The sequence below is a fragment of the Ovis aries genome, chromosome 12, assembly GCF_016772045.2.
Source record: "Ovis aries strain OAR_USU_Benz2616 breed Rambouillet chromosome 12, ARS-UI_Ramb_v3.0, whole genome shotgun sequence".
In the NCBI taxonomy this organism is placed as follows: Eukaryota; Metazoa; Chordata; class Mammalia; order Artiodactyla; family Bovidae; genus Ovis; species Ovis aries.
Window position 1 is genome coordinate 70,821,085 of NC_056065.1, and position 25,263 is coordinate 70,846,347.

Consider the following 25,263-nt stretch of genomic DNA (forward strand, 5'->3'; position numbering starts at 1 on the left):
CTTTGTAACCCCATAAACTTTAGCCTGCCAGGCTCCTCTGTCCATGGGATTTTCCAGGCAAGAATACTGGAGTGGGTTGTCATTTCCTTCTCCAGGGGATTTTCCTAACCCAGATAGAGATTGAACCTGTGTCTCCTGCATGAGCAGGCAGATTCTCTACCACTGCGCCACCTGGGAAACCCAACGACTATCACACACACACACTCACCCTACTACTCTTCCCTGGGCCCCCATCTCCCCATCCTTTGAAGAGAGGATCTTAGATAAGGGAGCCCCAGCAGAGGGTTTGGAAGCACCTCTTATTGAGAGTCTGGGCAGATGTCAACCTGGCTTCCAAAGTAGATGACAATTCTACTGCCAACCATTTCTGAAGAGGCTGACAACTGAAGAGGCTGCGATCTAGAATCATTAACATATCTGACCAAACATCAGGGAAATGAGAAAAGACTACGTGCAGGAAGGCAGTTGGACTTGCTCTGGATTCTTGTGCTATCTCTACCCATCAGAATGAGAATAGTGAGGATTAGGTACACACCGGAACATACCCCTCATGTACTGAACACACACACCCTTCCAGCTCTAAGGTGGCATGGTCCTGGAGCTGCTTTTCCAGGACTGTAGATGGGTCTCACTGAGCCAGTTTTCAGGATGATGGTAATAACTGAGACTTACAAAATATTTCAGACTCTATAACTTACAAAATATTTCAGAAATACTACATTTAGCTGCCACTCATCTGTAAGACAGCTACTCTTTATCACTGTGGTTTTCACTTTTTCATGATGAGTACACTGAGATGAGTTCACTGAGGGTCAGAGCAATGGAATAACTAGCCCACACTCCCACAGCCAACATGAAGCAATCCTTTTCTACTGAATCTGCATCGTGTTAGTTCTCACGCTCTATTTGCCTGCCTTGTCCCTTTCTCTGCTCACCGGAGTCTTCTTACATCCTGCTGCTCAGGGCTAAGAGTTCTAAGATCCTAAAAAGGGCAATAGGGCGTTGGCTACCCTTGGACTCCTGAAAGCCTATACTCTCTTTCTAAAGGATGTTCTCATGCTTGATGGAAAAAGACCATGATGGCACAGCCTTTTAAATTTTGGGGTACAGCTCCCAACTTCCTGAACTCATGAAGCACTCCTTTCTCTGCCTAATTTGCTCCTCTATTGCTCCCAAGATGGCAGGCGTCTTCACATCAATGGAAAGATGACAAGATGCACGAACCCACCCCTGCATGTGTATCCACTGCATCCCAGGGCATGCAGGAAGTGAGAGCGCAGGTCACTGGCCACTGAATGCTGAGCACATTGCTTTATAACCTGCCCCGCCAGCTCCCTGTTACTCCCCCGCCAGCAGAGCTGCCTGTGTGACTAATCTGGGTGGATAGAATGCTAATTCTTTCTCTCCTTACCCTAAATGAAGTCTTGTTAGGAAGGTAAATGCTCTGCCTAGAACAAATACATCACTTAACATATTCCAGAGACACATTTAAATTATCTAAATTATTTTTAGATGACGCACCCCTTTGGATTATTGCTGCTTTCCTTAGCAAGAATAATTGAGAATTGACACAAAAAGAAACTCACCTGAAGCCCGAAGCCCGAAACCCCAGGGCTTAAGTTGACTTGCAGAACAGGTATAGAGCCTACTGTGGAAGGAAGTCTACAGCGATCATGTCTGGGAGAATTAGTCAGCCCGAAGAACGTGGTGGTGGTAATTCCAGCCTTTGCAAGCCCTGACTCACTGCAGAGCGTGCTGTATGGTGGGGACAGACCCAGCTTTGGATTGGATGACTTTCTCAGGTGGAGACACCCTGCAGGCCTGGGAGGCTCCATAATCCTCACCAGGGTATTATTACCATTGCCAGTTCTAGCCGTTAGTAGGCACAGATGCCCTGCTGAGGTTCCCAGGTGGGACGTGTAGGGCCAAGACTCCTCAAGAAAATAGAAGCCTCTAGACTGGAGGTTCCTTCCCCAGCTCACAGCAACAGAGGCGCTTAGTCCAGGGAGGCTACGATGGTGGCAGAGAGGCAGGGAGGGAGGAGAACTGCGGCTGGCTCACCTCCTAGAGCACTGTGCCTGCCACGCCTTGGCACCAGAAGCAGGCTAAACAGCCATGCTGCTGCCCGCAGGTCTGTTGGCTAGCCCAAGAGTCCCCATGAGGGTGATTAGAACTAGAAGTGTTTGTCAGACAGCAACACCGATCACAGAGGAAACCAGGCGAGAAACGAGGAGAAGTGTTTCCTCTAGGAGCTGCTGCAATGAGGCAGGGAGAGTTCTGGGTCAAAGGCCAAAGACCAGCAGATTTAAGGAACAGGCTGTGGAGGTGATCAGTGAATTAGAGTCCCTCCCATTCCTAATGTTCTGTGGTTCGAGTTTATGGGAGGAGACTGAATAAACTTACTTCAAAAATACACAAATGCTCAGCACCAGGAAACGTCAATGATGCAGTCAAGACTGTCTGCCTTGAGCATGATCCTTGTTGGCCACTGACAGCAGAGCTGAAGGCGACACCACAGACAGAGGGTGTGGGTATAAGAAAAGGTAGGTGATTCTAGCTGAAATATCGGGGAGCTGGTTATGGAACAGATTGGAAGGGGAAAACTCCATAAAATGAACTCTTTATTTTTTTAAACTCAAGGCTGAATATCTCATCTTTCCTCCTGGGGAGAGAGATTCTGCTACTGTTTCAGCCTCCTAAAGGAGGAGACGACTCAGGTGTTCCCTCTGGAAAGGTGGCTGCTGGTGAGAGAAGAGGGGCTACAGGGGATTCAGGGCTGACTTAGGGTGATTGAGATGGCCCAGGACCCTGACTTCCATGGGTCAAAATCCTGAGTTAGGTCCCTCATGCAGACACACAGGTGGTTGCCATGTGGATGGTCTGAGATGCTTCTGGGACGATGACTTATAAATGTCTCAAGGGCAAGTCACTGCACAGTTAAGCTAGGGGAGGGGTCAGGTGTGATGCTCTAAAGCTAAGCAGAGTCATGCAGGGCCAGGAAGGTGTTCTAGAAAATGGGGTTTCTTTTTAAGTTAGTTGCTATTATTATTTTTGCTGCACTGGTCTTCGTTGCTGCCCATGGGCTTTCTCTATTGTGGTGAGTAGGAGCTACTCTCTAGCTGCAACGTGTAGGCCTCTTGCTCCTGTGGCTTCTCTTGTTGAGAAACACAGGCTCCAGGTGCGGCCTTCAGTAGTCGCAGCACGCAGGCTCAGTTGTTCGCGGCGTATGGGATCTTCCTGACCAGAAATCGGACCTGCGGACCCTGCATTGGCAGGTGGGTTCCTAACCACAAGACCACGAGGCAAGTCCTAGAAGAGGGGTCCTCTGATCTGCCTCTCTGGGGAAGGAGCTGTCCTGGCTCCTGCACGATCTGCCAAAGCCGCTCTGTGTATACCCACCGCACCTGCAGCGGCAGTACTGTTTCCAGCTCTGGTCCTTGGACTCTTCCATCAGTGGAAACTAATGAGGTCAGGTGAGGAGTTCAGGCAAGGCTTTAACTGGGACTTATGCTGCAGCAGTGGGGAGTGAAAACAAGGGATAGTTTCCATCTCTAAGGAGGGCAGGCTTGCCGGGAGCCAGTGTGAGGAATCCCGCCCGTGACAAGGTCATGAGGAAGGAAGCTGACATACGCAAGGCGTGCTCAGACTTCAGGGGCCCCTATGGAAATTCCTAAGCATGTACCCCAACAAAAATCTGCCGGCTTTTGTGCTCTGCTTTTCCACTCTTCTGACATTTTCTGGAAAAAGTCAATTCAGGGCTTTAGTCTTCTGCATTTGAAAGAGTGTTTCAATCCAAAAAACCCTCTGATGGCTTTCTAGCCTGCCTGCAGGACTCCTACAGCTGCGCTTGTGATTGTTTGAGGCCTCCTGACTGCAGGAGGCACAGGAAGCTTAAAACATCCTAGGAATGTAGGGGCTTCCGAGGAGTCAAAATCTTTAGAATAGGACTGATTAAAGGTTTCATTTGTTGAGTCAATGCTTGCTGCCAAATTTTCATATCCTTTATTTTTAGATATAGTTGGTATATAGAAATGCAAGTAGTAGACCTGGTATTAGCAACATTAGATCTTTGATTTAAGTACCTTCTTTGTTATATCCCACTGCACCTTTGTTCTATAGAGATGTAACTTTAATACTTTAAAGAGATGCAAATTAAAGAAAAACACTTCAGGGGAAACAAAATTAACATTCATTAAGGAAGAGAGCCAAAAAGTGTTAACAAGCCTCTTGGCCAAAAGATAATGTAAATCACCTGAGACCTTTTGTATACAAAATGATGTACAGAAAGAATCTGGGTTGCGAACGCTACATAATTTTGTGTTACCCATTGATCTCCATATTTTATCAAAAGTATAAAAGGCCTTCTGAACAATAAAGGAGGGGACCAGTTTCTCGGACCAGCTTCTCGAACTAGTCTCTCGGCCTGGTTTCTTGGGAATCTGGCTCCCCCCGTGTCTTTCTCCCTCTCTTCTTCTCTCCCTTCCTTCTCTCTGCTCTTTACTTTAACTTCAGGCTGAATCTCCACCTGGGGCGCGGAGGCTCGCCAGGTCTACTTGCCCGGGCTGTTAAGACCCACGCGAAAGGGAGCTTAAGGCGAGGCACCCTTAGATATTCAAGCGGGCGCCGGTGGCCCAACGTAGATGGTGCAAATTCCTTGTCTGGAATTTTATTGGCCTTCCGTGTAAACCAAGCTATTCAGCCCTCTTCCTCCACTTAATCTTACTACACTATAGTTTCTTAATCTAATCTTATATCAATAAATAAACAAGTCTTTCCATGGCAACGCCATCCACCCTTCGAATTCCCTGGATCCACCGGGGCTGGACCCTGGCACAGGCTGGTTCCTTAAATGAGGTGAGGGTAGGGGTGGATCAGTGTGTCTGATTGGCGGAGTGGCTTAGGTCTGCTCACCTGCTTGGTGGTGCTGTGGGCAGGATCATATGCAGTACCCTGCTTTTGCTCCCAGCAACCTCAGAGTTGGTTTGTGGTCTTTTTGTATCTTGTTCATAATTGCCCCAATAGCTCATGCATGCAGTTACTTTTCGTCCCTTATTTGCAGGAGTCCCCAAACTCTAGGATCCAATGCCTGATGATCTGAGGTGGAGCTGATGCAATAATAATAGAAATAAAGTACACAATAGATGTAAGGCACTTGAATCATCCCCAAACCATAAAACCGTCACACGCCGCCCCCCACACTATTTCATGGAAAAACTGTCTTACATGAAACTGGTCCCTGTGTCAAAAAGGCTGGGAACTTCTGCCTTAAAGTTTTCCCTGTATTCTGTTGCTTGAGGAGATGTTTGCCCAGGTGCAAGTCCCCTGGTGGCTCAGATGGTAAAGAATCTGCCCGCAATGTGGGATCAAACCTGGGTCAGAAAGAACTCTTGGAGAAGGGTATGGCGTCCCACTCCAGTATTCTTGCCTAGAGAATTCCATGGACAGAGGAGCCTGGTGGGCTTCAGTCCATGGGGTCGCAAAGAGTCAGACACAACTGAGCAACTAACACCAACACAAGCCCTGCAGCAAAGGGGCCCAGGTTCCAGTCTGCCTCAGCACAGCTTTCAAGCATCCAGGTAGACAGAGTCTCCTTGATGGATCAGGGTGAGCTGGGGATGGGGAGCATTTACTGAGCTCCTACTGCCCAAGGAGGCTGGATCCTATGTAGGAAAGCCCTTGGGTTGCCAGAAACATCTGGGTTCAAGTCCTTCCTGGGCTACTTATTAGTTGTGTCTCCTTGACTGTGTTGCTGACCCCTCTGATTCTACAGAATCCTTGATTATAAAACGGGGAAAATCACTCCACAGGGCTGAAGAATATGATAAATGTGATAATATACAGCCCTAGGCCAAAAGTAGCTCCAGTCGTTTCACTTCTCGTGCATGTCAGAAACACAGTGGGAGAGCAGGACCTGAGATCGAGGTGGATTAAGGAGTTGGAGGAACAGGCCCAACGCGGGGCCCTCACTGGGCTTTCCTCTCATCCAGTGCCGTGAGGAGGGGAACCAGCCTGAACCCAGGGCGCCTTACCGAGATGGCAGCCCGTCACAACAGAGACTCCTCCACGCAGAACCTGTGACAGGCCCGGGACACATTAGCCTTGCAAACTGTGCCTCAGCACTGCCTTTGGCAAACAGAGTCACCCCGGAAACCCCCACTAAGCCCAGATTCTCTGGCCCTGCCTGCACAACACAACGCAAACACACATTAAAGCCCGAGGTGCTACACCGGCCCAGCCTGTGGTGCATCTCCTTGGTTGAGACGATAGGGCAGAGAAATGAAAAGTAATTTCAAAAGGGGAAACATTAGTTAAGATCATGTGGGCAAACTGCCAGTAGATAGACTTTCATTTTTCTTTGTACATTTCAGCGCTATTTGTGTGCTTTTTATTTTTTTAAATTTATTTTTATTTATTTATTTATTTATTTATTTTTATGTGTGTGTGTTTTAAAAAAACATTTTTTAAATTTATTTTTGGCTGCGCTAGGTCTTCATAGCTGCTCGGGCTTTTCTGTAGTTACGGTGAGCTGGGGCTACTCTTTGCTGTAGTGTGTGGATTTCCCTGGAGAGGCTTCTTTTGCACCGGGGCACAGGCTCCGGGTGTATGCGGGCTTCAATAGTGGTGGCATGTGGGCTCAGTAGTTGCAGCTCCTGGGCTCTAGAGCACAGCCTCAGTCATTGTGGTGCGCGGGCTTAGTTGCTCCGAGGCAAGTGGGATTGTCCCTGACCAGGGATCGAACTCGTGTCTCTGGCATTGGTGGGCAGATTCTTTACCACTGAGCCACCGAGGAAGCGCCCTATTTGCATGTTCTTGTATGAGACTGTGTCTGCCAGGTATTAAATGCGTCAAGCCAAAAGAGAAATAATACGTTCTGGGTTCCAACTCCAGCTTTTGTTAACTGAGAGAGAACTTGGGCAAATCCTTTAATCTTGTTCGGCCTCAGTGACCTCATTAAAATGGGGAGACTAGTGACTTCTTAAAGGGTTGTGGTTAGGATCAAATAAAATAACAAGTGTAAAAGCCCTTGGTGAACTGGAGGCAAAAGTGATGCAAGGGGAAGCTCGTTTTTGCGTGTTGAATGTTCCTTGACTGCTTGAAGTATCTTTTATTACCAGGTTGACTTCCAGGCTATCCAGTGATATCTCGGCAGACATCTGGGCCTGCCTCTTCCCTGCTCACTCAGTCCTTAATTCGGTCTCACACCTCCATCAGGTCAGAAGAACTGAGACAGTGTTGACTTGTGCCTGGGGCAGGTCGGATGTTGCTGAAGAGTCGTTGAGGACTCCTAGGCAGTGGTCCCCAACCTTTGTGGCACCAGGGACCAGGGACCGGTTTCATGGAAGACAGTTTTTCCACGGACCGGGGAGGAGGGGATATTTTGGGGATGATTCAACGCACTAAGGTTCGCACTCCTATGAGAACATAATGTTGCCTGCGAGCTGACAGGAGGCGGAGCTCAGGCGGTCACACAAGTGACAGGGAGCAGCTGTAAATACAGGTGAAGCTTCGGTCACTTGCCTGCCGCTCACCCCCTGCCGTGTGGCCCGGTTCCTAATGGGCTGCAGACCGGTATCGGGCTGTGGGCTCCCTGCTCTGAGGGACAGAGGTGACGTGACAACTTGCTGGTGTGAGTGTGGGAGCCATTCAGTGCTTGCCTTGCACATCCTCTCAGAGCTCCTGTTGCCCCAGCCTTTCCCTCCACAAGGGAAACAAAAGAAGAGATGAGGAAAGACTCACGGTACACAGGATGCTGACGGCCAAGGCCGCCAAGTTGCTCCACCCACAAACCCTCCATCAAACGCTTGAATCCACAAGCGAGAAACACAGCCTCTCAGGTCCTCCCCTTACTTTTCTCCTCAAGCTCTCCCTTCTCACACGCTGCAAAGGTGATCAGAGACAAGACTAGATGTACAGCTAGGAAGCCGAGGAGCAGGTGTGATTCCCAACCGTGCTTCGCGAAGCGAGTTTACTGTCTCTTGCTCACCTTGCTTTGAGCAGAAACGACCTTGTCAAATCAATCTTTACTAAAAAATTAAAGCCACTTGCTAACCATAAGAAAATACACACTTGTTGTAGAAAATTTAGAAAAGAAAGTGATAAAGAAGAAAAAAAAGACCCTCCATAATTCCACCATTACTGACATCTTGAGTGAGCTTCCTTTTGGTGTTTCCTCAGTCACACAATGTGGGTGCTGGGTGTACAGTTTTGTGGACTTTTTTACTTAATGTTATGACAGGTAAATTTTCTCATAGTGCTAAAATCCTCAGAAAAGTAGAATTTTTAATGGTTTCATGAGGTCTATCACACAGATGAATCACAAATTGTTTAACTGATGCCCTATTGTTCAACATGGAGGCTGTTTTAATTTTTTCCATTCAAAATAACACTGCTATTTATATCCCTGTACATGCGTGTCCATGTCTCTGAGTATTTCCTTAATATAAATTACTAGAAATAGAGCTACTGGGTCAAAAGAGTAAGAACATTTCTGAAAGTCTTGCTTGACCTATGCTACCAAACTGCCCTCAAGAAAGTATGTACCAATTTACCCTTCTACTTGTAGCACATAATGGCACCCGTTGCCCCCCTCCATCAAAGCTATGTATTATCTCTGTTTTAATCCTTGCTATTTTAATAAGTGAAAACTGATTTGCTTCATTTATTTCCATGTAGCAGTCCTGTCCTGTCATTGCACTCATGGGACTCATTTGTATGTTTGCGACCTGTTTGTTTATTTCCTATGCCCTGCCTACCTCTAAACAGAATCTGAAGCGGTAATAAGTCTAGGTAATAAGTCCTTAAAATAGTAATTTTCCTCCTTGCAGCTTCTGTGACTGGCACGGTGGTCTTCGTATATTTACTTTTATTTATTTGTTTATTTGAGCTGCATCAGGTCTTAGGTGTGGCGCACGGGATCCAGAGCACGTGGGCTTGGTAACTGCAGTGCATGAGCTTAGCTGCTCCACACCATGTGGGATCTCAGTGCCCCAGTGAGGGATCGAACCCACGTGCCCTGCAAACAAGGCGAAATCTTCACCACTGGACCATCAGGGAACCCTTCATATATTTAATATTTGATTCAAGTTTACAGGTTATTTTTGAACCATCTAGAGATGTTCACTAGCAGAATAGGGTATTCTCTCTTTTGCTAAGAGTATGGCCCTATTATGTTCTTTTCTGTCAATTTTCCTTGCTTTTATGTTTTTTTAAAATTTTACTTTATTTTGAATTGGAGGGTGATTATAATATTGTATTGGTTTCTGCCATACACCAACATGAATCAGTCATAGGTATACATATGTCCCTCTTTCTTGGACCTTCCTCCCACCTCCCACCCCTCCCCACCCCTCTAGGTTTTCACAGAGCACCAGATTTTCGTTCCCTGCATCATATAGCAAATTCTCACCAGCTGTCTATTCTGCATATGGTAATGTATGTTTCCATGCTACTCTCTCATGTCACCCCATCCTCTTCTACCCCTACTGTGTCCAAAAGTCTGTCTTTTATATGTGCGTCTCCTTTGCTGCCCTGCATATAGGATCATCAGTACTATCTTTCTAGTTCCATACATATGCATTAATATATGATATTTATCCTTCTCTTTCTGACTTACTTCACTCTGTATAATAGGCTCTAGGTTCATCCACCTCGTTAGAACTCACTCACATGAGTTCCTTTTTATGGCCAAGTAACATTCCATCATATGTATGCCCTGCATCTTCTTTATCCATTCCTCTGTTGATAGATGTATAGGTTGCTTCCATGTCCTGGCTGTTGTAAACAGTGCTGAGATGAACCCTGGGGTGCATCTGTCCTTTTCATTTATGGTTTCCTCAGGTTACGTGCCCAGTAGTGGGACTGTTGGGTCATACGGTAGCCTTTGACTGTGTGGATAACAATAAACTGTGGAAAATTCTGAAAGAGATGGGAATGCCAGACAACCTGACCTGCCTCTTGAGAAATCTGTATGCAGGTCAGGAAGCAGCAATTAGAACTGGACATGGAACAACAGACTGGTTCCAAATAGGAAAAGGAGTACATCAAGGCTGTATATTGTCACCCTGCTTATTTAACTTCTATGCAGAGTACATCATGAGAAACGCTGGACTGGAAGAAGCACAAGCTGGAATCAAGATCGCCGGGAGAAAGATATGGCAGAAAGTGAAGAGGAACTAAAAATCCTTTTGATGAAAGTGAAAGAGGAGAGTGAAAAAGTTGGCCTAAAGCTCAACATTCAGAAAACGAAGATCATGGCATCCGGTCCCATCACTTCATGGGAAATAGATGGGGAACGAGTGGAAACAGTGTCAGACTTTATTTTGGGGGGCTCCAAAATCACTGCAGATGGTGATTCCAGCCATGAAATTAAAAGACGCTTACTCCTTGGAAGGAAAGTTATGACCAACCTAGATAGTATATTCCAAAGCAGAGACATTACTTTGCCAACTAAGGTCCGTCTAGTCAAGGCTATGGTTTTTCCTGTGGTCATGTATGGATGTGAGAGTTGGACTGTGAAGAAGGCTGAGTGCTGAAGAATTGATGCGTTTGAACTGTGGTATTGGAGAAGACTCTTGAGAGTCCCTTGGACTGCAAGGAGATCCAACCAGTCCATTCTGAAGGAGATCAACCCTGGGATTTCTTTGGAAGGAATGATGCTAAAGATGAAACTCCAGTACTTTGGCCACCCCATGCAAAGAGTTGACTCATTGGAAAAGAGTCTGATGCTGAGAGGGATTGAGGGCAGGAGGAGAAGGGGACGACAGAAGATGAGATGGCTGGATGGCATCACTGACCTGATGGACGTGAGTCTGAGTGAATTCCAGGAGTTGGTGATGGACAGGGAGGCCTGGCATGCTGCGATTCTTGGGGTCGCGAAGAGTCGGACACGACTGAGCGACTGAACTGAACTGGACTGATGGTAGTTTTATTCCTAGTTTTTTTAAAGAAATCTCCATACTATTCTCCATAGTGGCTGCGTCAGTTTGCATTCCCACCAACAGTGCAAGAGGGTTCCCTTTTCTCCATACCCACTCCAGCATTTACTATTTGTAGATATTTTGATGAAGACCATTCTGACTGGTGTGGGGTAATATCTCATTGTAGTTTTGATTTGCATTTCTCTAGTACTGAGTGATGTTGAGCATCTTTTCATGTGTTTATTAGCCATCTGTTTGTCTTCTTTGGAGAAATGTATGTCTAGGTCTTCTGCCCACTTTTTGGTTGGGTTGCTTGCTCTTCTGGTATTGAGCTGCATGAGCTGCTTGTATATTTTAGAGATTAATCTTTTGTAAGCTATTTCATTTCCTATTATTTTCTCCCATTCTGAGGATTGTCATTTCACTTTATATAATTTCCTCTAGTGTGCAAAAACTTTTAAGTTTAATTAGGTTCCACTTGTTTATTTTTGTTTTTATTTCCATTATTCTGGGAGGTGAGTCATAGAGGATCTTGCTGTGATTTATGTCAAAGAGCATTCTGCCTATGTTTCCCTCTAAGAGTTTTATAGTTTCTGGTCTTACACTTAGGTCTTCAATCCATTTTGAGTTTATTTTTGTGTATGGTATTAGTTCAGTCACTCAGTCGTGTCTGATTCTTTGCGACCTCATGAATCGCAGCATGCCAGGCCTCCCTGTCCATCGCCAAATCCCAGAGTTCACCCAAACTCATGTCCATCGAGTCAGTGATGCCATCCACCCATCTCATCTTGTCGTCCCCTTCTCCTTCTGCCCCTAATCCCTCCCAGCATCAGAGTCTTTTCCAATGAGTCAACTCTTTGTATGGGGTGGCCAAAGTACTGGAGTTTCAGCCTCAGCATCAGTCCTTCCAATGAACACCCAGGACTGGTCTCCTTTAGGATGGACTGGTTGGATCTCCTTGCAGTCCAAGGGACTCTCAAGAGTCTTCTCCAACACTGCAGTTCCAAAGCATCAATTCTTCTGCGCTCAGCTTTCTTCACAGTCCAAGTCTCACATCCATACATGACCACTGGAAAAACCATAGCCTTGACTAAAAGTGTTCTAATTTCATTCTTTTACATGTAGCTGTCCAGTTTTCCCAGCACCACTTATTGAAGAGACTGTCTTTTCTCCATTGTATACTCTTGCTTCCTTTGTCAAAGATAAGGTACCCATACGTGTGTGGATTTATCTCTGGGCTTTCTATCTTGTTCCATTGATCTTTATTTCTGTTTTGGTGCCAGTACCATACTGTTTTGATGTGTGCTAGGTCTGGGAGACCTGGCGTGCTGCGATTCATGAGGTCGCAAAGAGTCGGACATGACTGAGCGACTGAACTGAACTGAACTGAAGTCACTTCAGTCATGTCCAACTCTGTGTGACCCTATGGACTGCAGCCCCCTAGGCTCCTCTGTCCCTGGGATTCTCCAAGAAAGAATACTATAGTGTGTTGCCGTGCCCTCCTTGAGGAGAGCTTCCCTAACCCAGGGATCGAACCCACATCTCTTATGTCTCCTGCACTGGCAGGGGGTTCTTTACCACTAGTGCCATCTGGGAAGCCCATTGTCAATAATTATAGCTTTGTAGTACAGTCTGAAGTCAAAAGTTGATTCTTACAGCTCCTTTCCTCTTTCTCAAGATTGATTTGGCGTTTAAGGGTCTTTTGTATTTGCATACAAATTGTGAAGTTATTTCTTCTAGTTCTGTGAAAAATACCATTGGTTGTTTGATAGGAATTTCACTGAATCTGTAGATTGCTTTGGGTAGTACATTCATTTTCACAGTATTGATTGTTCCAACCCAAGAACATGGTGTGTCTCTCCACCTGTGTTGTCTTTTCTTTCTTTCTTCAGTGTCTTATGGTTTTCTGCGTACAGGTCTTTTCTCTCTCTAGGTAGATTTATTCCTAAGCATTTTATTCTTTTTGTTGCAATGGTGAGTGGGATTGTTTCCTTAATTTGTCTTTCTGATTTTTCATTGTTAGTGTATAGAAATGCAAAGGATTTCTGTGTATTAATTCTATATCCTGTGACTTTATTCTTTGATTAGCTCTAGTAATTTTCTGGTGGCATCTTTAGGGCTTCCTATGTATAGTGCCATGTCATCTGCAAATAGTGAGAGTTTTACTTCTTCTTTTCCAATCTTGATTCCTTTTTTGCTCTTACATTTAATCTTAAATGTATATAATTATTTAGTAGTTAAAAAAAAAAACAAACACAAAACCATCTGTCTCCACAACTGGGTTGTCAGTCACTGGAGGGCAAGGGATACATGCTTTTTATTTCTCTTAGAAGAAATGAGTACAGCATCAAGCACACACTGACACTTAATTTTTCATTCCTTAATTCTCTTATTTAACAAGCATCGTTGAGCATCCATTAATATGTCAGGCATTGCACTCCGTGATGAAGAAACTAGCTCCCCTTCTGACAGGACTGGGATATGTCAGCACACAGGATGTTAGGAGAGCATTAAGCAGAGATCTCACACCAGGATTGGAGGAATCAAGGAGGACTTCCTGAAGGAGATGGTGGCTGACAGGAGCTAGCTGATAAATAATATGGCTGAAGGGATGGGTGTTTCAGGAAAAGAAAGAAATACCTGTGGAGTTATAGTCAGCAAAGAAGGTATGAGGCTTGAAGGAATTTACTACTGGCTCAACACACCCAGAACTTAGGGAGCAACAGAGAAAATGCAGGAGATGAGAGAGCTGGGCAAACTCTGTTACATGTGACCAGTTTTGGGCCTTACCCATCAGTGTATACGGAGAAGGCAATGGCACCCCACTCCAGTACTCCTGCCTGGAAAATCCCATGGACGGAGGAGCCTGGTGGGCTACAGTCCATGGGGTCGCTGAGAGTTGGACACGATTCAGTGACTTCACTTTCACTTTTCACTTTCATGCACTGGAGAAGGAAATAGCAACCCTCTCCGGTGTTCTTGCCTGGAGAATCCCAGGGACGGTGGAGCCTGGTGGGCTGCCGTCCATGGAGTCACACAGAGTTGGACATGACTGAAGTGACTTAGCAGCAGCAGCAGTCAGTGTATATAGAAGCAATCCCACTGGCATCAACACCCAGCTCCCGTGTGCTCTGCATCCTATTAACTTGACCACAGGAAGTCAAGATCTTGGAGGCAGTCAGAGTTCAGCGTCTTTCCCATCAGGGGACTCTCTGGGGAGTACGTCCATGCTTCAGTGAAACAACCTAGGTCATCCCTCACTACCATCTCTAGCCAGGCTGCAATACTGCAATCCCAGGCCTTGGTGCTTCTGCAACGGTGCCAACGCAAGACTGGAACAAATACCTAGCAGATTAAGGAGCTTCATATGTTGAAATTGGAGCATTACTGCTGCATCTGAAGTGCAGAGATTACTGCACTGCCCTAGCAAAGTGTGAAGGAAAATGCTCTTACCGGATACGATTCATATAAGGGTCCACAGCAAGGCTGCTCAGCTTCACAGAACTAGCTCTTTAAACATCCACACAAGCCCCCTTTCTTCCGGGAGCCACACATGCTGCCAACACAGCTAGCGGAGATAAGTCCTAGAGCTAGCTTCCACTGCGAACCCGGAACACCATCCTCCTTGGGCACTTGGGCCCAAATGCTAGATGAATTCAGGGAGGCAGATCCCTTCTTCCCTATGACTGCTAAGTTCTCAGGCCTCACTACCTATGATCATGCCTCCCTCAGTGCCACCCCAGTTCATCAGGTGACTGATCCAATCAGGAATAAGGTTCAGACTCTTTCTCATAGGTTGTACTGTTCAACTTCTGTGTCAATCAACAGGTGTAAATGGATACATGGAGGGAAGGCAGTGGCCCAACCATTCTTATCAAAGGTATCTGAACACCATCTCCTGCTCAGACAACACATTTGGCTTTTTGAAAGTGTTTTATTTTTATTTTTTGGCCATACCATGCAGCATATAGTTCTTAGTTCCCTGACTAGGGATCGAACCTGTGCCCCCTGCAGTGGAAGGACGGAGTCTTAACTACTGGACTGTCTGGGAGGTCCCCACATCTGGCTTTGTTAAAGTACATTGACTTTATTCTGTAAGCAAAGAGGATCCGATAAAGTTTTCATGTAATATATTAGTATACTAACTGCACTATACTAATTAGTGATTAATATCCACAATATACATGGAGCTCCCAGAAACTGGTAAGAAAAGACAAACTTGGTAGAAATGGATAAATGATATGAATATGCAATTCATGGAAGAGAACATCTAAATATCCAGTAAATGTACTTAAAATATGCTAAAGAAAATTAAAGCAATAATGTAATTTTACTTTTTACCCTTCAATTTGGTAAAAATTAAGAAAGATAACACCTACTCCTGGTAACAAGAAAGAAGAAACATTTGTACATTGCTAGATGAAATATAAATTGCTACAAACTCTTTGGCAATCAGGCAAAGACTATAAAAATTTAACACATATGTCCTTTATCCCAGCAATCCCATTGCTACTAATTGACCCTATAGAATCATAGTTAACCCTTGAACAATATGGGTTTGAACATCATGGATCCTTAATGGGCTGTTTTTTTTTTTTCTTCTGTAGTAAACACTGTAGTAGTAAACGATCTGTGGTTGGTTGAATCAGCAGATACGCAAAAAGAGAGGAGCTGTTTCCCAGGTGGCGCTTGTGGTAAAGAAACGGCCAGCTGATACAGGAGAGATAAGAGGCGTGAGTTCGATCCCTAGGTTGGGAGGATCCCCTGAAGAAGAAATGGCACCCCGCTCTAGTATTCTTGCCTGGAGAATCCCATGAACAGAGGAGCCTGGCAGGCTACAGTCCATATGGTCGCAAAGAGTTGGGTGTAACTGAAGCGAATTAGCATGCAGGCACCCATATATATAGCAGGCAAAGTATGGTGGCTCAGATGGTAGAGAGTCTGCCTGCAATGTGGGAGACCTGGATTCAATGCCCGGGTCGGGAAAATCCCCTGGAGAAGGAACTGGCAATCCATTCCAGTATTCTTGCCTGGAGAATCCCATGGATGGAGGAGCCTGGCAGCCTACAGCAAGCACATGGGGTTGCGAAGAGTTGGATAGGACTGAGAGACTAACACAACGCACAAGTTACATACAGATTTTGGACTACGTGGAGAACTGGTGTCTCTCATCCCTGTATTGTTCGGTGTCAAGTGCAAAAGCAAAGGACAAAGGATATATGTAGGGAAGTGTTTATTGCTATATTGTTTGTGGTTGGCAAAACACTGAAAACAAAGTGAAATCCCACTGTTAGGGGAATGACTGAAAACGTAATGATGTACACAGTCTGTGAGGAGTTGTTTAGCCTTAAGAATATGTTAGATTATACTCATTGACTTAGAGGGATTTCCATGAAGTGTGATTAAGTGGGAAAAGCTATATGCAAAGGTGTATATGTACTCTGATCCAATTTTTAGAAAACACAGGCAGTTCCCTGGTGGCTCAGAGGCTAAAGCGTCTGCCTCCAATGTGGGAGACCCGGGTTCAGTCTCTGGGTTGGGAAGATCCCCTGGAGAAGGAAATGGCAACCCACTCCAGTACTCTTGCCTGGAGAATCCCATGGATGGAGGAGCCTGGTAGGCTACAGTCGGTGGGGTTGCAAAGAGTCAGACACGACTGAGTGACTTCACTTCACTTCACTTCACTGATAGCAAAACAACAACCCTAAAACCTTGTGTGTGTGTGTGTGTGTGTATGTGTGTGTGTATGTTGCCCACCTTGCAGATAGGAGTGACCAATGAGATATAAGTGGAAGTTTTGGATGGAGTGTTTGCTGAAGTTCATTTTTACTCCTGGTCTTCCCCTTTTCTTATCTGAAATAAGGATGTGATAGCTGGTATTTTTACAGTCATTTTATGGCTTTGAAGATATGAAGTGTGAAAGACTACAAGGCAGATGGAACCTGGCTCCCTGATCACTTTATGGAGCCCTGGACTTTGTACGTGCAAGGATACAACCTCAAGTGACTAAACGCCTGTAGTTTGGTCACTATAATGAAGGACCAAATATAATTATGATTGTAATGAAGAAAAAGTATGAAAGTACTCATTCTTAGCATTTATTACCTGGGGTGGGTGTGGTGGTGCAGGAAGTACAGAAAGAGACTGGAAGGAAGGTACAAAAAAAGTATCTAAATAAAAGGTGTCCTTTATTCAAAACAAAGCATTATGATATAATTCCATTTGTTTCCAATTATATATTCAGTCTTTCCAGGCCCTGTTTGTTCCTACTTAAAATTATTCCTCCCTCAGGGCCATCCATCTGAATCCCAAGGAGGGATAAGGTTTAGACCCTTCTATCACATGATCGATCAATACAAAAAGGAGCCCACAGGGATGACCATCACAACATTAATGGGGAACGAGGCTATCACAGGGAGGAGGATTTCAGGTGATCATTTCTTTCTTCCTTATGTTTGTATGAGTGTTTTAATTTTTATATTGATTTGTATTATTTATATAATCAGGAAAAAACAACAATGCTATTTTCATTGTGAAAGTGAAAGTTGCTCAGTTGTGTCTGACTCTGTGATCCCACGGACTGTAGGAATTCTCCAGGCCAGAATGCTGGAGTGGGTAGCCCTTTGCTTCTTCAGGGGCTCTTCCCAATCCAGGGATCAAACCCAGGTCTCCCACATTGCAAGTAGATTCTTTACCAGCTTAGCCACAACGGGAACCCAAGAATACTGGAGGGCGTGGCCTATCCCTCCTCCAGCAGATCTTCCAAACTCAGGAATCAAACCAGGGTCTCCTGCATTGAAGGCGGATTCTTTACCAACTGAGCTATCAGGGAAGCCCTTTTTCATTGTGGAACAACAAAAATAATACAAAGACTGGAGTGAGGCAAGATTGGAGGCAAGATCATCTACAAAGGCATTTCAATCATCCAAGTAAGAAATGACGATGGGTTGAAGGAGGTAATGACAATTGGAGATGGAGAGATGTAGAAAGACATAGTAAGAAATAGTAAGGAGATACATTGGGGCTTCCCAAGTGGTAAAGAATCTCCTACCAATGCAGGAGACACAAGAGATTTGGGTTTGATCCCTGGGTTGGGAAGATCCCCTGGGGTAGGAAATGGCAACCCACTCCAGTATTCTTGCCTGGAAAATTCTGTGGGCAGAGGAGGCTGGTGGGCAAGAGTCCACAGTTTCGCAAAGAGTCAGATATGACTGATCATACATGCATGCACTCCAAGGAGGTAGATTGATAGGATGTAGTGATTGACTGGAAGAGGAGGAGAAGGCAAGATTTCTAGATTAAATGAGTGGATGGAGAGGTGTGCCATTCCCGAAACGAGCAACAAAGGAGGAAAAGCGACTGAGTGGAGGACGTGTAGCCTCTGCAAAATACTGATGCCGAAGCTCAGGCTGAATCACAACCTCTAGGCACATATTGCAGATGATTCCAGGGCACAGTCAGTGCCGAGAAAACACTAGTAAAGACGCCGACAGGGGACTAAGGACCAGAGGACCGGGAAACCTGAGAAAAGAAAACAGGATAAGAGAAGAACGAGGAAAGCTGAAACTGAGGTTTCGTGCACTCGTGAGGTTTGCTTGTTCAAGGCTTTTGGGAAAGAGTCTGAAAGGGTTTGTGGGTGAGAACGGCGGCAAATGTTTCCGAGAGGGAGAAGGGAGGTGAGTATGAGAGCAGTGTGAGGAATTAGCCTTGGACAGGACATGTCTTCCTGTGACTGGGGAAGGAGAGAAGTGTTCAGTAAGTATAAATGCAATAATTTGTAGGTGCAGAGAGAGAGAGGAGATGGAGAAAGTTCATGACTGATAGTCTTGGTGTCTGTTACTGAAGCCAGCAAGGCTGTCCTCGTCTACTTTTTAAAATGTGTATTCATCTGGCTCTGTTGGGTCTTAGTCGCAGCACCCAGGATCTTTATTTCCTCATGCGGATCTTTTGTTGTGGCACATGAACTTGGGTGTGCAGGCTTAGTAGCTCTGTGGCACATGGGATCTTAGTTTCCAGACCAGGGATCAAACCCATGTCCCCTGCATTGCAGGGTGAATTCTTAACCACTAGACCACCTGGGAAGCCCCAAGGCTGCCTTCTAAGAGAGGTCTTGAATAGCCACCGTAGGGAATGAAGGAGGAAAGGGGCACTCGGAGACATTGCCAAGTGGTACCAAGCGCCTGGCTTTGAATGGAGACGTGACTCTGCCTTGGCCCTGACCTGCTCCCATGTAGCAGGTGTACCCACTGTTCCGTCAGACTGTTTTTTTATTTTGGGGTCTGTATTCTTTTACTTTATTTTTTTTTAAAAATATATATTATATATATATATTTAATTAGAGGATGATTGCTTTACAGTGTCTTCTGCCGTACAACACCACTGGCATGAATCAGTCGTAACTACATACATATCCCCTCCCTCTTGAGCCAACGCAGACCTAGAGATCGGACTTGCGGACGCAGCGGGGGAAGGAGAGAGTGGGAGGATCTGAGCAGGCAGCGTTGACAGTGTACACACCACGCGTGTCACTCGGTTTTGGCGTACTTGTGGCTTGTCCTGGATTTGTCCCTGGGGACCGTGTGGCTTCTGGGCTCAGGAACCTGCAGAAGCTCCGTGTGGGTGTTTTCTCTCTGAGAACCTGTGGAATCTGATCACGAAAGAGTCATTTTAGGACAGGGGCTTGCCTCGGATTCTGGCTTCCTGATGGTGTTGATTGGGGGCCAGGATTATACTCAGTCTGTGTGTGAGCGTACATGTGCTTCCTTCACTTCTGCTCCAGGGGACTCAATTTGCTGGAGGGGAAGCACCTGTAATCCCTGTTTGGAAAAATGTCTGCTTAACGGCAAGTCTCCCGGATGTGACTCGCTTGACAATAAGAGTTCTAATGGAGTCAGGTCTCACTGTAGCCCCGTTTACGTATAGATATGATCAGACATTTGACTGGCTAGCTGGAAACGACTGGGTCCTCGGAATGAGCTCCCTCATATGTATTCTCTGACTTTATCAGGATCTCTGGTGTTTCCTCCCCTCCATTTTCTCCCACTTCAGCACCCCTCCTGGTGTATCTTCCTTCTATATCCTGCCTGAAATTCATGGCCTATCCTCTGGCATTCTTAGCATCCAGGCTCCCAGATTTTCCTGTCGATTCTTCTTTATCTATCATCAGCCTTGGATTAATCTAGCCATTTCCTCTGCTTCTATGTCAGGCCTACTGAGCCCTTCATCAGGGCCTGGGTTTTTGCTCCAACATGGTCAGCAGGGATTAGAGGGGAAGGATCCCACTGATGGGAATCAGTGACTGCAGGACCAAGCACTGGCCCCAGAGTAGCCAGGGTATTGGTTACATTCAAGAGAATTGAGCCAACATGTAATATATTAAGGATAATGAAAGTGACTCATTGTTAGTGAAAGGAATTCCAAATATGAGAAGGGTAAGGCTAAGAGAAACCCTGTGATACTAAATTGAAACTGGAAGTATTGGTGAGAACTCATGGTTTTTAGTAGGCAGACATGGAAATAGATATACAGATGTGCATGTGTGTATATGTTTATCTTTTCCTAATTCTGTCTATTGCAAGGACGGGGGCCTTAGAAGTAATAAATGACTCTCCAGTAGCAATGAGCACACTAAATACCCAGATCCTGATTTATGAATATCACCTTCCGCTAAAAGGAGTCAAGTCTCCTCAGAGAAACGGCTACTTTAGGGGCCAAGGCAAGGAGTATAAGATGATTCTAGATCCCATTACTAAAAGTAAGAAAATACTCAGAGAATGATGGAGTCAAACCATAAGGACACAGGAGATAACTTGAAGAAATTGCTACTGGTCATATGTATGGACAATTTAAAGATAAAAAATAATAATAGTAATAGATTGTAAGTCATTGAATAAAATAGAAATTCATGAACTTACACAACTGACTTTTAACTACAAATAAACAATTTACGGGGCTTATAAACTGTGTAGAAATAATTAAGCGTATTACAATAGCACAAAAGCCAGGAGGGGTAAAATATAAGTATATCATTGTATGTTTATTACCTTATACATGAAGTGATATAATATTTATAATATATAATATCTTGATTTCAAGAGATACTTGTGAAAAGTTAAGCATGCATATTGTAATTTCTAGAGCAACCACTAAAATAAACAAAAATCTCATGAGAAATAGCTAAAATGTCAATAGAGAAGATAAAATAGAACACTTTAAAAAGTTTGTTTTTTTGCTCTATACAAAGGAAAGCAGGAAGAGAGATTGAAAAAAAAATAGAACAGAGAACAAATGGGGTAAATTGAATATAAATAGCAAGAGAGTTGACTTAGAAGCCAGTTCTGTCAATAATTACACTAAATATAAATAGTCTAAACTCTACAACTAACAGGCAGGCTGGATAAATAGAATGGCTGGAGAAGGCAATGGCACCCCACTCCAGCACTCTTGCCTGGAAAATCCCATGGACGGAGGAGCCTGGTAGGCTGCAGTCCATGGGGTCGCTAAGAGTCGACACGACTGAGCGACTTCACTTTCATTTTCACTTTTCACTTTCATGCATTGGAGAAGGAAATGGCAACCCACTCCAGTGTTCTTGCCTGGAGAATCCCAGGGACGGGGGAGCCTGATGGGCTGCCGTCTATGGGGTCGCACAGAGTCGGACACGACTGAAGTGACTTAGCAGCAGCAGCAGGAAGGCTTCACCACAAATGTGACAATTAAGCAAATACCTGAAGGAGAAGAGGAAACAAGACGTGCAGATAGGTGAGAGTGTTTCAGAGAGAAGAGTGTGTGTAAGACTGACTTGGACTATTTTAAAAACAGAGAGCTGATTAGTAGACACTGCTCAGAGATGAAAGTGAAAAGTGAAAGTCGCTCAGTTGTGTCCGACTCTTTGCAACCCCATGGACTATACAGTCCATGGAATGCTCCAGGCCAGAATACTGGAGTGGGTCGCCTTTCTCTTCTCTAGGGGATCTTACCAACCCGAGAATCGAACCGGGGTCTCCTGCACGGCAGACGGATTCTTTACTAACTGAGCTATCAGGAAAGCTCAGAGATGAAGCTGTCTGGATTCTCACTGAAATATCCAGGAATATTCTTAGGATTGTATTCTAGTAAATTATTATGGCCTCAGAGCTTTGCAGGAATATCCCTTAGAACATGACTAGTTCTGGTTCTCAACTATGCCTTTTCTGAGCTCACATGTTCTCTGTGCTCTATCACAAGCCACTATCCTTTACCACAAGCCTTTAAAGGTTATAGTGATAATAATCAGAGTCATGGAATTAGGGATTGCAAGCTATCTCAAAGGTCATCAGGCTCCAACCTCGTATCTGTGACAAGGCTGACAAATAATGAGTCAGAGTCACATCCAGTGGAAATGATTTTGCATTTCCCAGGGCCAACTCTTGATCCCATGGAAGGCTTTACTAGAAAGTTCTTTATTCCAGTGCCTCACTGGAGTTAGATTTTTTTCTGCATTTAAGCAACCGTGATGAACGTCTTACCACGTGTAGTGAATGAGAAAGTGCAAGAGTTTCAAATTGACCATAAGTTTCTCGGCTTTCATCACCTTCACAGGGCCTGTCAAATGGTTTAGGTTTCAAAACTTAAACCCTTGGCCTTCACTAAACCTTCCCAATATCTTCTGTCAAGAGGCTTCCTGGACTTTTGAAGGGAAAGTAAACCAAATGGGCGTTTGTTTCTCATCAGCGAAAGCAAAGTGCTTGCAGAGGCCAGCTGGGCTATTTTTGTCTGTGGGTTGTGGATGGTTGCCAAGACTGAGCAGAGGTGTTTGCCTGTGGTAAAGACAGACAGGGACGGGTGGAGATGACTACTGATGCAGGAGAAGGATTCAGAACCTGAGAAGCTTGTTGAGATGATCCTAGCTTGACCTGCAAGCTCAGACTTCTGATTCTCCTCACTTGCATCTCCTCGTCTGTGGGCTCAGGACTGTTGTGGGATTCCTCTCCAGATAGAAAGCAGATATCAAGCCTTTGGTTGGGCCTGGTCATGTAGTGCCCTCATCTTACTGTATGATGCTCTCATTGCTGGTACCCTGAGAAGTATCCTCACCACCATCCTCTCTTGTGGGACTCTGCACTGCTTTGGCCAGATGCAGACAGCTGGGGTGGGAGGAAGAACCACCTGAGATTTTTGTTGTTGTTGTTGTCTGGTGACTATGTTGTGCCCAGATCTTTGTGACTGTTTGGACTGCAGCATATCGAGCTTCCCCGTCCTTCACTATCTCCTGAAGTATCTCCCGGCGTTTGCTCAGACTCGTGTCCATTGAGCTGGTGATGCTATCTAACCATCTCCTCCTCTGCCACTCCCTCCTCCTTTTGCCTTAAGTCTTTCCCAGCATCAGATGGCACAAAATCTCAAAGGAGTCAAGTTAATCTGAGGGATCTAGGGACAGATTCAGATTCAAAGACTGAATGTCATCCAGAGAAACACCGGCTCCACCAGCCCCGGAATGCTAGGATTTCAGAGCCAAGAATTTGTAACCAGGTAGATTTAAGACTGGGGCTTCCCAGGTGGCTCAGTGACAAAGAATCCGCTTGCCAATGCAGGAGACACAAAAGATGCCGTTTCGATCCTCGGGTCAGGAAGATCCCCTGGAGCAGGAAATAGCAACCAACTCCAGTATTCTTGCCTGGGAAATCCCATGGACAGAGGAGACGGGCGGGCTACAGTCCATGGGGTCACAGAGAGTCAGAGGAGACTGAGAACAGATCTAGATTATAAGGAAGCAGTTTGGGAACAAGCCAACGCAGTGCAGTTCAGTTCAGTCACCCAGTTGTGTTCAACTCTTTGCGACCCCACGGACCACAGCACATCAGGCTTCCCTGTCCATCACCAACTCCCGGAGCGTGCTCAGACTCATGTCCATCGCAGGGTCCTGAGTTATTTTAGTATTTGCATTTTCCTTTAAGAGTCCATGCGTGTTGAATACATACACGTGAATGAGTGTGAATTCAGGGTGATTAAAACAATTTTTTAGATTCGGTTTGCCTGGATCTTAGTTGCAGCTTGCAGGATCTTAGTTGCTGGGAACTCTTAGTTGCAGTGTGCGGGATCTAGTTTCTGACCAGGGATTGAACCCGGGCCTCCTTTATTGGCAGTGTGGAGTCTTAGCCACTGGACCACTGGGGAAGTCCTAGAGTGATTTTTTTAAAAATAGAGATTTTTAAATATAGATAAAAATACAGATTTCTGGGCCCTGCTTTTAGAAATTTTGATTGAGGCAGTCTGGGTAGGACCCAGAAAGCCATCTTTTGGAAATTTCCTGAGATGACTCTGGTTTGTGTTTGGGAATCATCAGCTTAAATGTCTGGAGGTGAGGCAGACACCTGTGCTGGGTCTCTTTGCTGACCTCTGAACTTTCTGTCCTCAACTGTGTAGATCGTATCTGTTCTCCTCTCACCTACCTGGATGCCTCTCGTGACTTGATTACCTCCCTGCCTGGTTTCAGTGGGTCTCAGGGCTGCTGTGAGCTAATGATAAAGAATACTTAGCACAGCGCCTGGTATTCAATAATCATCACTCAATGGAAGTCAGTTGTTATTATCTCTGATTACAGTTACATAATAGGCCTGAATTGGACAACCCATTAGACTTTACAATCATATTCCTTGAAGACAGTGTAACTAGGTCAACCTCCTACCTCTTACATTAATCCCTGGAATCTTACATTAATCTCCTCCAGGAAACTTCCTCCTATTTGGCTCCATTGGGTTCTCACTTGGTGCCAGTCCGATTTTCTTGGGTTTGCTTTCTATTTTTTTGGCAGGAACTGGAGCAGGTGTAATCCCCCTTTGTTTAGAAATACTCTCCACTGGGTGAGAGGAGTTGGGCCTCCCACCCATCGCGTTCTGGTGGTTTGTTTCCATTCCTCTGTGGTTGTGTTTATGATTGTGGTACAACTACTTGGAACTGAACTGCAGTTTCTTTGGAGACAGGGGTATTCTGTAGACATAGTGTGAAATTCTTTGGCCTGAGAGGTCCCTAGAATGTAATATAATATCTCTGCTGCCTCTAGAACTACCCAGAGTAGATAGGATTCTACGGTTACAACTAGAACTAGAGTAAACGCTGGATTCACTCATTTGTTCAACTGATGTTCATGAGTGCTTTTAGGGTGCCAGGCACTACTAAACTGGGAAGGAAAAGAGGGCCCCACATTTCAGCCCAGATCCTCTTTGTCCCCTCTCCAGTCCATTGATTGCAACACTGCCAAGTTAACCTTCACTTGTTCATACTCATAGTTACTGAACACCTACTGTGTACTCGGTGAAAAAGTTGGTAGGATATAGTTCCTGTCTCCCGGGAGCTCACAGCTTGACAG

The 25,263-nt window shown here is 45.2% G+C and overlaps 1 long non-coding RNA gene across 1 annotated transcript in view; it reads left to right on the plus strand.

Annotated features, from left to right (window-relative positions):
* Positions 1–2,422: 2,422 nt before the first annotated feature.
* The window catches only part of LOC132657529 (uncharacterized), a 31,055-nt gene continuing 8,214 nt past the window's right edge, over positions 2,423–25,263 (plus strand). Inside the window, exon 1 of the long non-coding RNA XR_009595876.1 lies at positions 2,423–2,543. This is a non-coding gene — a long non-coding RNA (uncharacterized LOC132657529). The remainder of the gene's footprint in view (positions 2,544–25,263) is intronic.